Source organism: Chrysochloris asiatica, unplaced genomic scaffold (genome assembly GCF_000296735.1).
Source record: "Chrysochloris asiatica unplaced genomic scaffold, ChrAsi1.0 scaffold00065, whole genome shotgun sequence".
NCBI classification, from domain to species: Eukaryota; Metazoa; Chordata; class Mammalia; order Afrosoricida; family Chrysochloridae; genus Chrysochloris; species Chrysochloris asiatica.
The window spans coordinates 11565906-11581393 of NW_006408583.1; the positions used below are offsets into that span (position 1 = coordinate 11565906).

A 15488-nucleotide genomic window follows, 5' to 3' on the forward strand; every position below is an offset into this window, starting at 1 on the left:
ACTCAAGAACAGATTTGATGCATTGGACACTAAAGACTGAAAACCAGAAGAGTTGTGAGATGACATCAAGAACCTCTATAGGAAGACAGCAAAAGGTGATTAAGAAGACAAGATAAAAGGAAAAGACCAAAATGGATGTCAGAAGAGACTCTGAAACTTGCTATCCAGCATAGAGATGCTAAAGCAAATGGAAGAAATGAGGAGGTACAAGAGCTGAATGGGAAATTTCAAATGTCAGCTCTAGAAGACAGTCAAATATTATAATGAAGTATGCAAAGACCTGGAGTTAGAACACCAAAACAGATTAATATGCTCAGCATTTCTCAAGATGAGGGAACTGAAGAAACCATTCAAGCCTTAACTTGCAATATTGATGGATTCTATAGGCAAAATATTGAACAATGCAGAAAGCACTAAAAGAAGATGGACGTAATACACAAAGGCACTGTATCAAAAAGAAATGGTCTATGTACAACCATTTCAAGAGGTAGTATATGATCAAGAGCCAATGATATAGATGTGGTGGTGGTTATGTGCCGTGGAGTCGGTTCTGACTCATAGCAACCCTGTTCAGGGTTTCTGAGGCTGTAAATCTTTACAGGAGCAGAAAGCCTCATCTTTCTCCCTTGGAAGAGCTGGTAGTTTCTAACTTCTGTCCTTGAGGTTTGCAGCCTGATTCGTGACCACTACAATATAGATGTAGTAGCTCAAAATATCAACTGAGAGGGACGGAATCTTCACATCAAGTATCAATCCTATCCCCTCTGTATACAGGGTAGATAGGAACAGGCAACTTAGACATGGTTACTTAAAATGAGGGGGCGATAAAGGCACTAAGTGAATGACTTACCAGTTTTCCAGATGGAGTTTAGCTTAAGAGTGTGTGGGGGAAGGTAGAGACCCCACTGAATAGTTCTTATCTTGGCTTGATGGGTCTGGGAAAAAGAGATGGGGATAAGATTTGTATGATTCAACAGTGAGTAATTGTTATCATGACTAATTGCAACTGTCACAACTGTAAAGGTAGAAGTTTAGTAACAAAAATGGGGGAGTAGTTAATCTTACAGTCCAGAAACAGAGGAACCTAGGACCATCAAGGGAGAAGAGCACAAGTGGATTGCAGGACCCTATCCATAGAAGCAGTGACACCAGAGATGAGGACATGGAGAGAGGGAGAAGCTGAGGACTCTGGACTTATGGAAAGAGAGGGACTGGGTGCTGGTGGCCTGGAGGCAATCTTACAGAATGCACCCTTTGGTCGTTTAAATTATTATATATTCCTAAGTGTTTTTGTGTACATACCCACCCCCACCCCCCACAAAAAAAAGAAGGAAAAAAAATGGGAATGGAACCAAATACTGGTGAATGATGATGCATGAAGGGAATTGTAATCATTGCAACAAAATGATGGTGTTAAGCCGATGTTCTCCCATGTAAACTATCACTCAGTTCACAATAAAAACTTTTTTTAAAAAGAGTCAATGAGAGTGAATGAAGGAGTTCAAGGTGCATTGAAGGCACTGGCAAATAATAAGGCACCAGGAATTAATGAAATAAAAATTGAAATCTTTCAATAAACTGATGTGACACTGGAGTCACTCATTCATACATGCTAAGAAATTTGAAAGACAACTATCTCAGCAACTGACTGGAAGAGAGCCATATTTGTGCCCATTCCAAAGAGAGGTGACCCAACAGAATGCAGAAATCATTGAACAATATCATTGATATCCCATGCAAGTAATGGCTGTAACCATACATTGACCGAGAACTTCCAGAGGTTCAAGCCGGTTTCATTCAGAAGAGGACGTTGAATAAGGGATATCATTGTTGACATCAGATGGATCTTGGCTGAAAGCAGAGAATACCAGAAAGATGTGTATTTGTGCTTTATTGACTTCACAAAGGCTTTCATGTGTGGATCAAAGCAAGCTATGGACAATATTGTAGAGAATGAGTATTATGGAACATTAAAATGTGCTCATAAGGAAACTGTATATAGACAAAAAGGCAGTTGTTCAAACAGAACAAGAGAACACCGAATGGGTTAAAATTAGGAAAGGTATGTGCCAGAGTTGTATCCTTTCACCAGACATACTCAATCTGTATACTGAGCAAATAATCCAAGAAACTGGATTATATAAAGAAAAATGTGGCATCAGGATTGGAGGATGACACATTAACAACCTGCAATATGCAAATGATACAACCCTGCTTGCTGAAAGTGAAGAGGACTTAAAATACTTACTGATGAAGATCAAAGACTACAGCCTAAGGTTTGAGTTACATCTCAATGTAAGGAAAACAAAAATCTTCACCACTGGACTGATAAACCACATCTATATAAATGGAGAAAAAAATTGAAGTTCAAAAAATTCAACGACTTCATTTTGCTCAGATCAAATATCAACACTCATGGAAGCAGCAGTCAAGAAATAAAATAACGTATTGCATTAAGCAAATCTGCTGCACAAGATCTCTTTAAAGTGTTGATGAGCAAAGACGTTAATTTTAGGACTGAGGCATACCTGATCCAAGCCATGGTATTTTCAAAAACTTCATATGCATGGGAAAGCTGGACAGTGAGTAAGGAATACCATAGAAGAATTGATGCATTTGAGTTATGGTGTTGGAGGAGAATATTGAAAATACCATGACTGCTAAAAGAATAAATAAATCTGTGTGGAAAGAAGTACAGCCAGAGTGCTCCTTGTAAGCTAGGATGAACAGACTTCGTCTCTCATACTTCAGACATGGTATTAGGAGGGACCAGTCCCTGGAGAAGGATAGCATGTCTGGTAAAGGGGAGAGTCAGAGAGAAAGAGGAAGACCCTTAACAAGATGGACAGGCACAACGGCAGCAGCATTGGGCTCAAGCGTAGCACCGATTGTTTGGTTAGTGCAGGACCAGACAGTGTTTCATTCTATTATGCACAGCGTAACTATGAGTAGATACCAACTCAATGACACCTCACAAAAATAACAGCAAATTGACTAAGTATGGTAAAAGAATATAACCCTGATGTGCACTTTTACTGATTTTAAACCACTCACTATTCCATTGTTCGCACCGAACAACTGCGTTTTGGTCTGCGTACAAGTTCTGCATGAGTACAATTAAGTGTCCTGAGATTTTCATTCTTCACAATGTTATCTATAATTTCTTTTATCTACACAGTTGAATGTTTTCACTGTCCAACTTCTACATGTGTATGAAATTATTGAAAATGACGTGATTTGGATCAGGTGTACCTCAGTCCTCAAACTGACATCTTTGCTCTTCAACACTTTAAAGAAGTCTTGTCAATAAAACAGAGGTAAACATCTTTCTGGTAATCTCTGCTGTCAGCCAAGATCCATCTCACATGAGTAATGATTGTCCTCATTCCTTCATATATTAGAGCAGGTGAATTCCATTCCCTGACCCTGAAGCTGACTTATTCCAAATACATCCAATCTCAGTTACAATAAAAAAAAGAAAAGAAAATTGCTTCTTAACATAGAAAAATGGTTTAACAAACAAAGCAAAACCCCACTGCCATTGAGCCAATTCTGACTTATAGTGACCCTGTATTGGGTTTCCGAGACTGCAAATCTTTTCAGGAGCAGAAAACCTCCCATGGAGTGGCTGGTGGCTTTGAACTGCTGACCATCGGCATTGCGTTGTGCACAATCATGACGTTTCCAGGAGTTCTGGTATTCTCTGAGTCTAAGGAGCATTTCTGTTTGTTTCTTTCACTTTTCTGGGCTTTTTTCCCTTTAAGTTCTTTATTGAAAAATATTTTTTAAATTAAAAAGTTAACGTTTTCCAAAAAAAAAAAAAAAAGTTATATCTTACCTACCAGCATAAAACCCCTGAGATTAAGTTTTCACTTCTCAAATTCATTACTCCCCGTCCCCCATCATCCAATATTTATTATGTAGGCTCTTGAACGTCACAAGACTCTAGTGCCCTCCATTGATTTTTATGATCTTACTGGAAAGCTGCGAGGTGCATAGAAAGAGCTGTGTGCACATCATATATCATTCTGGATTGCCAGACAGCAAAGGAAAAACACATAAACGCTCATTTTTACTCCTGGATGGCTTAGTAATTTGCTAAATTTCCCTGTAATTGCTTCTAATTATTCATTACATTAGAGTAGAAGGTGGTGGCTATAAATTTTCATTGAAAACAAAATTTAAATACAATGCATCGCAAATGTCTCTGCAGACCCAAGTGGCAACCTGTTTACCTTATTAGGGAAATCCGACAGACACCGGCAACACATGCTGTTTCTTAATGTGACAGTGGAGACAGCCGAGTAAGCAACACAAGGAGACTGTGGGAAGCAGACTGCAGAAGTAGTGTGCCCGCCAACTTCATTCATGTCAGAAAGCACTGTGGGAGCTGAGCTCACATGAGGGGATCATTTTCACTAGCCCTCTGCACCCTTCACTTGTGTGGTGTGGGCACCTCCTGGTAATTCAGTGCATGACTGGCCATTACACCATTCATTGGGTCTTCGTTCCTCCATTCATTCACAAAACACTGAGCACCTGCCCTGAGTGAAGCATTGGCAAGCACAAAGACGAATCTCCAAAAGGATGAGGAAAAGATGGGGACACACGAAACACAATAGACAGTGGGCTGTGCAGTCATGGTGCTGCGGGTGTTCTGGGGAGGAGATGTCTAACTTGAAGGGGACTTAGAAGACTTCATGAAGGTGGTGACAAAAGAACTGGTCCTTGGAAAACACTTAAGACTTGACAGTATTGAGAAAGGAGGAAGAGAGCTTTTCAAAGGCGGAAATGTGTGCACTGTATCTAAGACCAATTTGGCTGAAAGATATTGAATGCATGAAGCAAAGAAGAGTACCAAAAGTAGTCACCATAAGTATAACTGTTGTTGCCATCAGTCAAGTTAGCCCCAACTCAATGGAAGGAGACACTGTCTGGTCCTGTGCCATCCCCATGAGTGGTTGGGGATTAGACAATGTTCCTTCCAGATGTCTAGATGTTTCATTGGCTCATTTTCAGAAGTAGATTACCAGGACTTACTTCCTGGTTTGTCTTAGTCTAGAAGCTTTTAAAGAGTGTATAGTACGTGCCAGTCCCAGGGTTACTTGTTTTGCAGCCTTAACTTACTAAGTCCTCACAATCTTCTGGGAAGTAGGTAATTTTATGATTGTTGTTGCTGTTGTCAGGTACCATCAAGTCAAAACCGACTCATAGCGACCCCATGCACAGCAGAACAAAACAATGTCCAATCCTGGGCCAACCCCACCACCGCTGCCACACTTGACGCCATCAATGATGTCACCTGGCTGATCCATCTCGTTGGGGATCTTCCTCTTTTTCTCTGACCCTCCACCTTACCCAGCATGACATCCCTGTCCAGCGACTGTTCCCTCCGGACAATATGTCCAAAGTATGAGAGATGAAGCTTAGCCATCCTGGCCTCCAAGGGGCACTCTGGCTGCACTTCTTCCAAAACAGATCTATTGGTTCTTTTGGCAGTCCGTGGCACTTTCAGTATTCTCCTCCAACACCACAACTCAAAGGCATCAATTCTTCTACGATCTTCCTTATTCACTGTCCAGCTTTCACATCCATATGAGGTTATTGAAAATACCATGGCTATGATTAGAGCTGAGAAATCTATGGGCTCAGAAAAATCTGACTCCAGAGCCCAAGCTGAAAGTTCGGCCTCTGTGGGCAGTCTGAGAAGAGAGATGGAACACTTGAATACCAGAGTAAGAAGTTGGACATTGTGAGTAAATAGAAGAGATCTAGGAAGAAAAGAGCATGAAAATGTGATGAAACTATGCTCTGGGAATGTTCATCTGGAAGCAGGGTGTAGCAGAGATGAGGGCTGGAAGCTAGAGAGAAATTGCCGCAAATGTCCAGGGAAGAAATCAGTAATGAAAGTGTCAACTGGAGAGGAGGCTGCAGCAGGATGGACAGAGACAGGAGGTATCTTTAAGGGCTTATGAACAGATTACACGTGGAAAATCAGATCAAGTTAGATTAATTCTGTGGTTTTTAAGACTGGGAAGATAGTGGAGCTACTATCAGAAATACAAAACCCAGGGATAAAAACAGGTTCATGAAGGAAGAGAGTAAATTTTACTGCTGGCATATCTGACTGGTAAAGATGTTCTTTGAAAGATTGTTCTGTTTGAAAATGAGGGTGTCAGACTTTAGTTTAACAACTTAAAGACCTCAAACAGCCCTGAAGCCTGAGGAGAACTATGGCAGCTCATATGGTGGCTGGAAGCCCAGGGCTGAAACCCACGATTTAAAGCCTTCGGAGGTTCCCATTATGCTGGTTGGCCCGCTGCATGTTCACTCTGTCAGTCAATACTCTTCATCTGGTCTCACCATCCTGTGTGAACAAATGGAAGAAACACCAGACTCTTGAAGAAATTCCCAAATGTGAATAAGAAAAAGAAAGATACACACACACAAAAATGACCCCAGACTAACTGGAGATAATTTAGTATACAGAAAATAACTCTCATTAGTATTCTGCAAGAGATCTGAGAAAATGCATCCCTGAAATGAGAACATTTTTTCTATTATAAAAGAACAACCAGCAATCCAAAAAGAATTATTTGAAATTAAAAAAAAGTGTTAGAATAACAAAATTTCAATAGAAAATTTGGAAATAGAGTCAATGAAATATCCCAGAAACAAGAGCAATTAGTGAGAAAGATCTAAAACACTGAGAGAAAATATGAATACCCCAGATGGCCAATCCAAGAGAGCCAAGCTCTGAACTGTTGTTCGGTGCCATGGAGTAGGTTCCAACTTATAGCAACCCTGTATAGGGTTTCCAAGGAGCAGCTGGTGAGCTTGAACAGCCAACTTTGTGGTTCAAACCGACTTTGCAGTCCAGCACATTAACCTCTGACTAGGCAAAGAAATGATGCAAGAAAGACAGCTTGAGGAGTCTCCTGTTAAATGAGTGAGCTGAAATCCCAACACAAGGAATAGAGTAACTATAGTTACACATTCCTGTAAAACGTTCAGATCCAAAATTAGATCCTTCCAGGATTACAATCACAGGCTACCTTCATGAATGTGGGCATGGCAGAAAATCAGATGGCCTAAGGTAGGAGAATGACACATCCTTCATGTGAAGATTTCAGTCTGGAGTGGCCATCTCTGGGAAATAGAAAGTCCCAGTTAGCCAGACATTCATTCCTTCCTGTGTCTGCCCAGCCTTCAGGAAAGGACTGCTTATTGCATAGCAATCCATATGGACACTGCCCCCTTAGGGACAGAGCTCAGATCTTTCAGGGTCAGTGAAGGGACCAGCAGCTCTGGAGATTCTGGAGAAGATAAGGGACGAAAACAACCTTCTGAGTGGTGTGATTCTGGATGGGGTGAAGAACCCCATCTCACCCCCATCGAGAAGGAAAACACCTGAGTTTCAGCCACACTTTCTAGACTCCATCATGATTTCCTGTTTACCTGTCTCTTCGAAAAATTGTTGCTTTAAGAGAGCAAAAAACTGTGTATTATTTAGCATTTTATTCCCTGCACTTAACTAGTCTTAGTGCATAGAAGCTTAGCAAATGATGAATGAGTGTGTGGACAGATGGAGAAATAGAGGAATTTCCGCTTCAGTGACATTGGAAAGGTGACAGTGGCTGGCGGTCCTGCCTCGGAAAAGTGTGGACTTTCTGTTTCACCATTAAGTGAAGCTGTATAATCGGGCTCTGTTGTCATGCCTAACAACAGACAAGACAATTTGCCTATCATTCTTCAAAAATAAAATTATGAATAATAAGTTCATGGGGATTATTAAAACTTCATCTCCAAAAGAATCACACTGAAAAAAAAAAAAAAATTTAACACAGGATTTCTCATATTGTTACAACTCTTCAGATTGCATTTTTCATTCCTACTCCCAAGACTGTCTTCCTAAGACTGTTCCTCAGTGTCTTTGCTAAAATGATTTCCTTTGCCTGTTGTTTTCAAAATACATTGCCTCTCTGAGGACCTCCTCTCACAGGCGGGGTCTGCAGCCTTACTTTAGAACCCTATGTGGTGACTCTTGTAACTCATTTCTGCCATTCTTTCCCACAGACCTGACAATCCCATCTCCCCTATCCTTACGTGAAACGACGCTCTCTCTCTGCTTCTCCCCCTAAGTCTTCTGGCCTAACTGCCTCTTTTTCTAAACACAGATCAAAACTGAGGCATTTCACAATGAGCACACAGAAAGGTGCTCAAAGTCATTAGTCACTGTGTGTGTTGTGTGCCGTTGAGTCGATTTAAACCCATAGGGACCGGAGGGGACAGAGTAGAACTGCACCTTACGGCTCCCAAGGCAGTAAGTCTTTATAGAAACAGACGGCCATGTCTCCCTGCTGCGCAGTGGCCAGTAGGTAGCAGTTATAGATCTTTAAGCTACCAGCTGTGCACTAATGACATTGGTCATTAGAAAATCAAAACCACAATGAGATACCACCTCGCACCCACATCCATTATCAGACAAATGGAAAGTAACAAGTGTTGGAGAGGACGCAAAGAAATGGGAGCCCTCATCCATTGCAGGTGGGAAGATAAAACCATACAACTGCTATCAAAAACAGTTTAGTGATTCCTCAAACAAACATATAATTACCATTGTTGTTGTAGTTGTTGTTGGGTGTCATTGAGTTGGTACCAACCCATAACCACCCTATGCACAACAGAACAGAACACTGCCCTTTCCTGCGCCAACCACACAACCATTGTTACGTTTGAGCCGATTGCTGCTGCCACTATGCCAATCCACCTTGTTAAGTGTCTTCCTCTTTCTCTCCATCTTTCCACTTCTCCAACATGCTGTCCTTCTCCAGGGACTGGTCTCACCTGATAATATGTCCGAAGTATGAGAGACAAAATCTAGCCATCCTGGCTTCTAGGGAGCACTCTCGTTGTACTTCTTCCAACACAGATTTGTTTGTTCTTTTGGCAGTCCACGGCACTTTTTAATATTCTTCTCCAACACAATAACTCAAATGCATCAATTCTTCCATGATCTTCCTTATTCACTGTCCAACTTTCACATGCATATGAAGGTATTGAAAATTCCATGGCTTTGATCAGGAGCACCTTAGTCCTCAAACTGACATCTTTGCTCTTCAAAACTTCAAAGAGGTCTTGGGCAGCTGATTTGCTTAATGCAATATATCATTTGATTTCTTGACTGCTGCTTCCATGAGTGTTGATGGTTGATCTGAGCAAACTGAAGTTTTTGACAACTTCAATCTTTTCTAAGTTGATAAGAATGCTGTTTATTGGTCCAGTGGTGAGGATTTTTGTTTTCTTGACATTGAGATGTAATCCATACCGAAGGCTATGCTCTTTGATCTTCATCAGTAAATATTTTAAGTCCTCTTCACTTTCAGCAAGCAAGGTTGTATCATTTGCATACGGCAGGTTGTTACTGCGTCATCCTCCAATCCTGATGCCACATTTTTCTTCATATTATCCAACTTCTTGGATTATTTGCTCATCTTACAGTTGAATAACTATGGTGAAAGAATATAACCCTGGCACACACCTTTCCTAATTGTAACAATTTGGTGTTCTTTTGTTCTGTTCAAACAAATGCCTCTTGGTCTATGGACAGGTTCCTCGTGAGCACATATAAGTGTTCCAGAATATTCATTCTCCGAATGTTGTCCATAGCTTGTCATAATCTACACAATCAAAAGCCTTTGCACACTCAATAAAGCACATGTAAACATCTTTCTGATATTCTCTTCTCTCAACCAAGGTCCATCTGACGTCAGCATTGATATCCCTTGTTCCATGTCTTCTTCTGAATCCAGCTTGACCCTCTGGAAATTCTCTGTCAATGTATAGTTGATGCTGTTTTTGCATTATATTTAGTAAAATTTTGCATGCATGAGATGTCAATGATATTGTCCGATGATTTCCACATTCCATTAAGTCACCTTTCTTTGGAATGGGCACAAATATGGATATCTTCCAGTCAATTGCCCAGGTAGTCATCTTCCAAATTTCTTGGCAGAGATAAGTGAGTGCCTCCAGTTATGCATGAGTTTATTGAAAGACTTCAATTTGTATTCCATCTATTCCCGGCGCCTTGTTACTTGACAACGCCTTCAATGCACCTTAAACTTCTTCATTCAGTATCATTGGCTCTTTTTTTTTTTTTTTTTTTTAATTTTTATTGTGAATTGAGTGATAGTTTACACGGGACAACACATTGGTTTCACACTCATTGTTGCACTGCAATGATTACAGTCTCCTCCGTGCATCATCATCCAACAGTATTTGCTTCTTCTATTCCTTCTGTTTTGTTTTTTTTTTTTTTGGGGGGGGGGGTACACAAAAACACTCAGGAATATATAATAATTTAAACAACTAAAGGGCACATTCTACAAGCCTACCTTCTAGCTGCCAGCACTCAGTCTTTCTGTGAGCCTAGAGTCCTCATCTGCTCTCTCTCTCCATGCCCTCATCTCTGCCTCCATCTCTGGTGTCACTGCTTCTTTGGATAGGGTCCCACATTCCACTTGTACTCTTCTCCCTTGATGGTCCTAGGAAGCATCATTGGCTCTTGATTGTATGTTACCTCTTGAAATAGTTGAACATTAACCATTTCTTTTTGGTAGTGACTCTGCGTATTCCTTTCATCTTCTTTTAATGCCTTCTGTGCCATTCAATATTTTGCCCATGTTGTTGTTGTTAAGTGCCATTGAGTCAGTTCTGACCCAAGGAGCAGCTGGTAAACTTGAACCACCAACCTTGCAGTTCTAATTGACTTTTCAGTCCAGTACATTAACCCATAGCGCCACACCAGAACTCCCCATAGAATCCTTCATATATTTCAAGTCCAGGCTTGAATTTTTTTCTTCATTTCCCTCAGCTTGAGAAATGCTGAGCATGTTCTTCTGTTTTCATTTTCTAACTCCAGGTGTTGGCACATTTCATTACAATATTTTACTTTGTTTTCTCAAGTTGCCTTTTGACATTTTCTATTCAACTCTTCTACCTCCTGATTTGCTTTATTATCTCTACACTGGACAGCAAGTTTCAGAGTCTCTTCTGACATCCATTTTGGTCTTTTCCTTCTTCCTTGTCTTCTTAATTACCCTTTGTTTCCTTCCTGTGTGAAGTTTTTGATGTCATCCCACAACTCTTCTGGTCTTCAATCTTTAGTATCTAATGCATCAAAGCTGTTCTTGAGATGATCTCTAAATTCAGGTGGGATATTTCAAGGTACTATTTTGGCTTTTGTGGACCTGTTTTAATTTTCTCCAGCTCAAAATAAAGTTGCAGATGAGCAGTTGATGGTCTGTTCCACAGTCTGCCCCTTGCCTTGTTTGGGCTGATGATATGGAGCTTTTCCACCATCCCTTTTCCCAAAGGTAGTCAGTTTGATTTCTGTGTATTCCATCTTGTGAGTTCCATGTATGTTGTTTAAAAATGGTATTTGCAATGAAGAAGTCATTCTATCATTGGATCGTTTCTATCACCAAGGCCATATTATCCAACTACTGACCCTTCCTCTTTGTTTCCAACTTTGGCATTCCAATCACCAGTAATTATCAATACACCTTGATTGCATATTTGATCAATTTCAGACTGAAGATATTGGCAGAATTCTTCAATTTCATTACCACTTGCTTCAGTGGTTGGTGCATAATTTGAATAAGAGTGGTATTTATTGGTCTTCCTTGAAGGTATATGGGTATTATCATATCACAGACTGCATTGTACTTCAAGATAGATCTTGAAATGTGTTTGGTATTTTTTTATGCTGAATGTGACGCCATTCCTCCTCAATTTGTCATTCCAGGCATAGTAAACCATGTGCTTGTCATATTTAAAATAGCCAATAGCAATCCATTTCAGCTCACCAATGCCTAGGATATCCATGTTTATGCATTCCATTTGAGTTTTGACAATTTCCAATTTTTCTTGATTCATATTTTGTACGTTACATATTCTGATTTTTTTAATGATGTTTCAGCTGTTTCTCTTCATTTTAAGCAAATGAAGCTCCCAAAGGCTTTACTCCATTCGTGTCATCACGTTCAACTCTATCTTGAGGATGCAGCTCTTCCCCAGTTGTAATCTGACTGCTTTCCAGTCTGAGAGATTTATCTTCTGGCACTCTAGCTGACAATAGTCTGATGCTCCTCATTATGTTTTGATATTCAGTAATCTGATACTGACATTGTTCCACCTTTATTCATAAGGGTTTCTGTGACAAAATATTTGGAAGAAGTCTGTCTTTCCTACTTCCTAGTCTATTTCCATCTGGAAGCTCTGCTGAAACCCATCCACCATGGATGACCCTGCTAGTATATAAAATACCAGTGGCATAGCTTTCAGAATCACAGCAACTCACAAGCCACCACAGTACAACAGACTGGCAGCTGAGAAGTAGTACAATTACCATGTGACCTAGCAATTCCGTTGGCAGGTATGTATCCAAATGGCTTGACAGGAGGGACACAGGAGATTGTACACTAGTGCTCCCTGCAGCATTATTCACTGAGGCCAAAAAGTAGAAACAACTCAAGTGTTCTCCAACAGATGAATGGATAAACAAAATGTGACAGATCCATATGATGAAATACTTTCGGTCATAAAGAGAAATAATGTGGTGATCCATGCTACAACATGGATAAAGCTTTAAAGTGTTATGCTGAGCTAAATTGCAGGCACAAAATGACAATAATTTCATGATCCAACTTATATGAAATGTCTAGGAAAGCAAATTCATAGAGATCAAAGTCTGTTAGTGGCCACCAGGGGTTGTGGAGTGGGAAGAATGAGTAGTTATTGCTTAAGACATACTGAGTTTCTGTGCAGAATGATGAAAAACATTTGAAAATGGATAGTGGTAATGGTCATTCTGTACGGCAAATAAAATGAATGTACACTTAAGGAGCTTTGATAGCATAGTGGTTACAACTCGGGCTACTAACCTCAAGGTCGGCAGTTCAAAACTACCGGCCATTCTACAGGAGAAAGATGAGGCTTTATGCTTCTGTAAATATTTACAGCCTTGGAAATCCTGTGCAGGGTCACTATGAGTTGGAACCGACTCCACGGTACTTAACAACAACAACGTTAAAATGGAGTCCTGGTGTGGCACTGTGGGTTAATGCACCAGACTGCAAAACCATTTGAACTGCAAGGTCAGTGATTCAAGTTCACCAGTCGCTCCTAGGAAACCGTATACAGGGTCGTTATGGGTCAGAACTGAACCAACAAGGTTAAAATGGCGACTATTTTGTTGTACACATTGTTGTTATTGTTACTAAGTGCTGTTCAGTCATTTCCGACTCACGGCAACCCTGTATACGATTTCCAAGGAGCAGCTGATGGGTTTGAGCCACTGACATTGCAGTTAGCAGTTCAGTGCTGATCCTAGAGGTTCACACCAGGGTCCCTTTGCTATAGATAGATTGCTGTTGTTAAATGCCATGAAGTCAGTTCCACTCATAGCAACCCTGTATAGGGTTTCTGAGGAGCAGCTGGTGGGCTTGAACTGCCAACCATATGGTTCATAGTCCAGTGCTGATCTGCAGCACCACACTAGAAATCATATATAGATTACCACAATTAAATTTTAAACAAAGGTTGAAGCATTTCATAACACAGTTGCTGTTCCCCATCTGCACTCCAACTCCTCCGCTTTCTGGAGTTCTACTCAAGTCAACGATATTTTAGAAGTTAAGCTACTGAAGACAGAGTAGGGTCTTCCTTAGGACTATCTCTTGGGAGTCTCCATTTTTACACAAGAACATAGAGTACAAGTGGATTAAGTCAGTTCTACTCTTCGGGGGAAAGTCTTTCTCTGTCTTGTTCTTCTTGTCACTAGCTTGGTCTAAGGTCATCTTTCACGTGGTCTATACAGGCTCGCTATGAGCTGAAACCACTCAATGGCATTTACCAACAGCAACACTGGCTCTTGGACTTTAAGACTAAACTTGGGTATCAAAAACAAAGTAACTTGGTGCCACTGTTGGGTCTACTGCTGCCGCCTCTGAACAGAAGATGCCTGTGCCTCGCACGTCTGTTGACCTTGGCAAACATACGAGAGATGTCTTCACCAAGGGTTATGGATATGGCTTAATAAAAATTAATTTGAAAACAAAATCTGAGAATGGATTGGAATTTACAAGCTCAGGCTCAACCAACACTGTGACCACCGAAGTGACGTGCAGTCTGGAAACCAAGAACAGATGGACCGAATTTACATAGAAATGGAACCCTGACAACATATTAGGCACTGAGATGACCGTGGAGGACCAGTTTACACGGGGACTGAAGCTGACCTTTGATTCATCCTTCTCACCTAACACTGGGGGGGCGGGAGGCCGGGAATGCTAAAATCAAGACAGAGTATAAGCGGGAACACATCAGCTTGGGTTGGGACATGGATTTTGACACTGACTTCCATCTAGGGTGCTCCGGTGCTGCGTTATGAGGGCTGGCTGACGGGCTAACAGATGAACTGTGAGACCACCAAATCCCGCGTGACCCAGAGCAACTTTGTGATTGGCTACAAGACTGATGAATTCCTAGCTTCACAATAATGTGAATGACTGCACAGAGTATGGGGCCTCCATTTACCAAAAGGTGAACAAGAAGTTGGAGACTGCTGTCATTGTCGCCTGGACAGCAGGAAATAGTAACAGTCGCTTTGGTATCATAGCCGAGTATTATATCAACCCTGATGCCTGCTTCTTGGGAAAATGTGAACAATTACAGCCTGATAGTTTAGGATCTACTCAGACCCAAAAAGCCAAGCATCAAACTGACACTGTCAACTCTGCTGGTTGGAAAGAAAATCAACGCTGGTAGCCACAAGCTTTGTCTAGGACTGGAATTTCAATCATGAATGAATATTGTACAATCATTTTCTTTTAAAAACCATTTGCAACATAACTACTTTCAGAATTGCAGTGTACCTTTTAATGTTGTATGTCTGGGATGCAAACATTGCTCAATATCTGTCAGACCTCCAGGTTAAAATGATTCAGCTTTCAGGGTATCCCAGTTCCAGAAAGCTTTCAACTGTAGACTTTAGGGGAAATTTGGTGGGCCATCTAGAGAAGTCCTGGTGTGGCACTGTGGGTTGATGCACCAGACTGCAAACCTGTTTGAACTGCAAGGCTGGTGGTTCAAGCTCACCAGCTGCTCCCTGGAAACCCTATACAGGGTTGCTATGAGTTGGAAGCAACTCAACGGCACACAACAACAACTAGAGAAGTCAGGTTTCTTTTCTTGTCTTTCTCTTTTTTTTATCTAGAAATGGCTGCAAGTGGAAGCTGATAATGTATAGACACTTTGTAAATTTATATTGAGGAAATGAATGGAATTGTGAATTCCTGAGAATTGAAGCTTGCTTTCCTAACCCTAACTGAGAAACTCATTGCTTGGTGGTGTGTGCAAACTCATCTGAAAGAGACTTTTTTAGACCAATCTTCATGACCTGTTTCCACCCCAATCCATCACTT

General features: G+C 40.9%; 1 pseudogene; it reads left to right on the forward strand.

Annotated features, from left to right (window-relative positions):
• Positions 1-14022: 14022 nt before the first annotated feature.
• Positions 14023-14869, forward strand: LOC102841086 (annotated as a pseudogene).
• Positions 14870-15488: the final 619 nt, after the last annotated feature.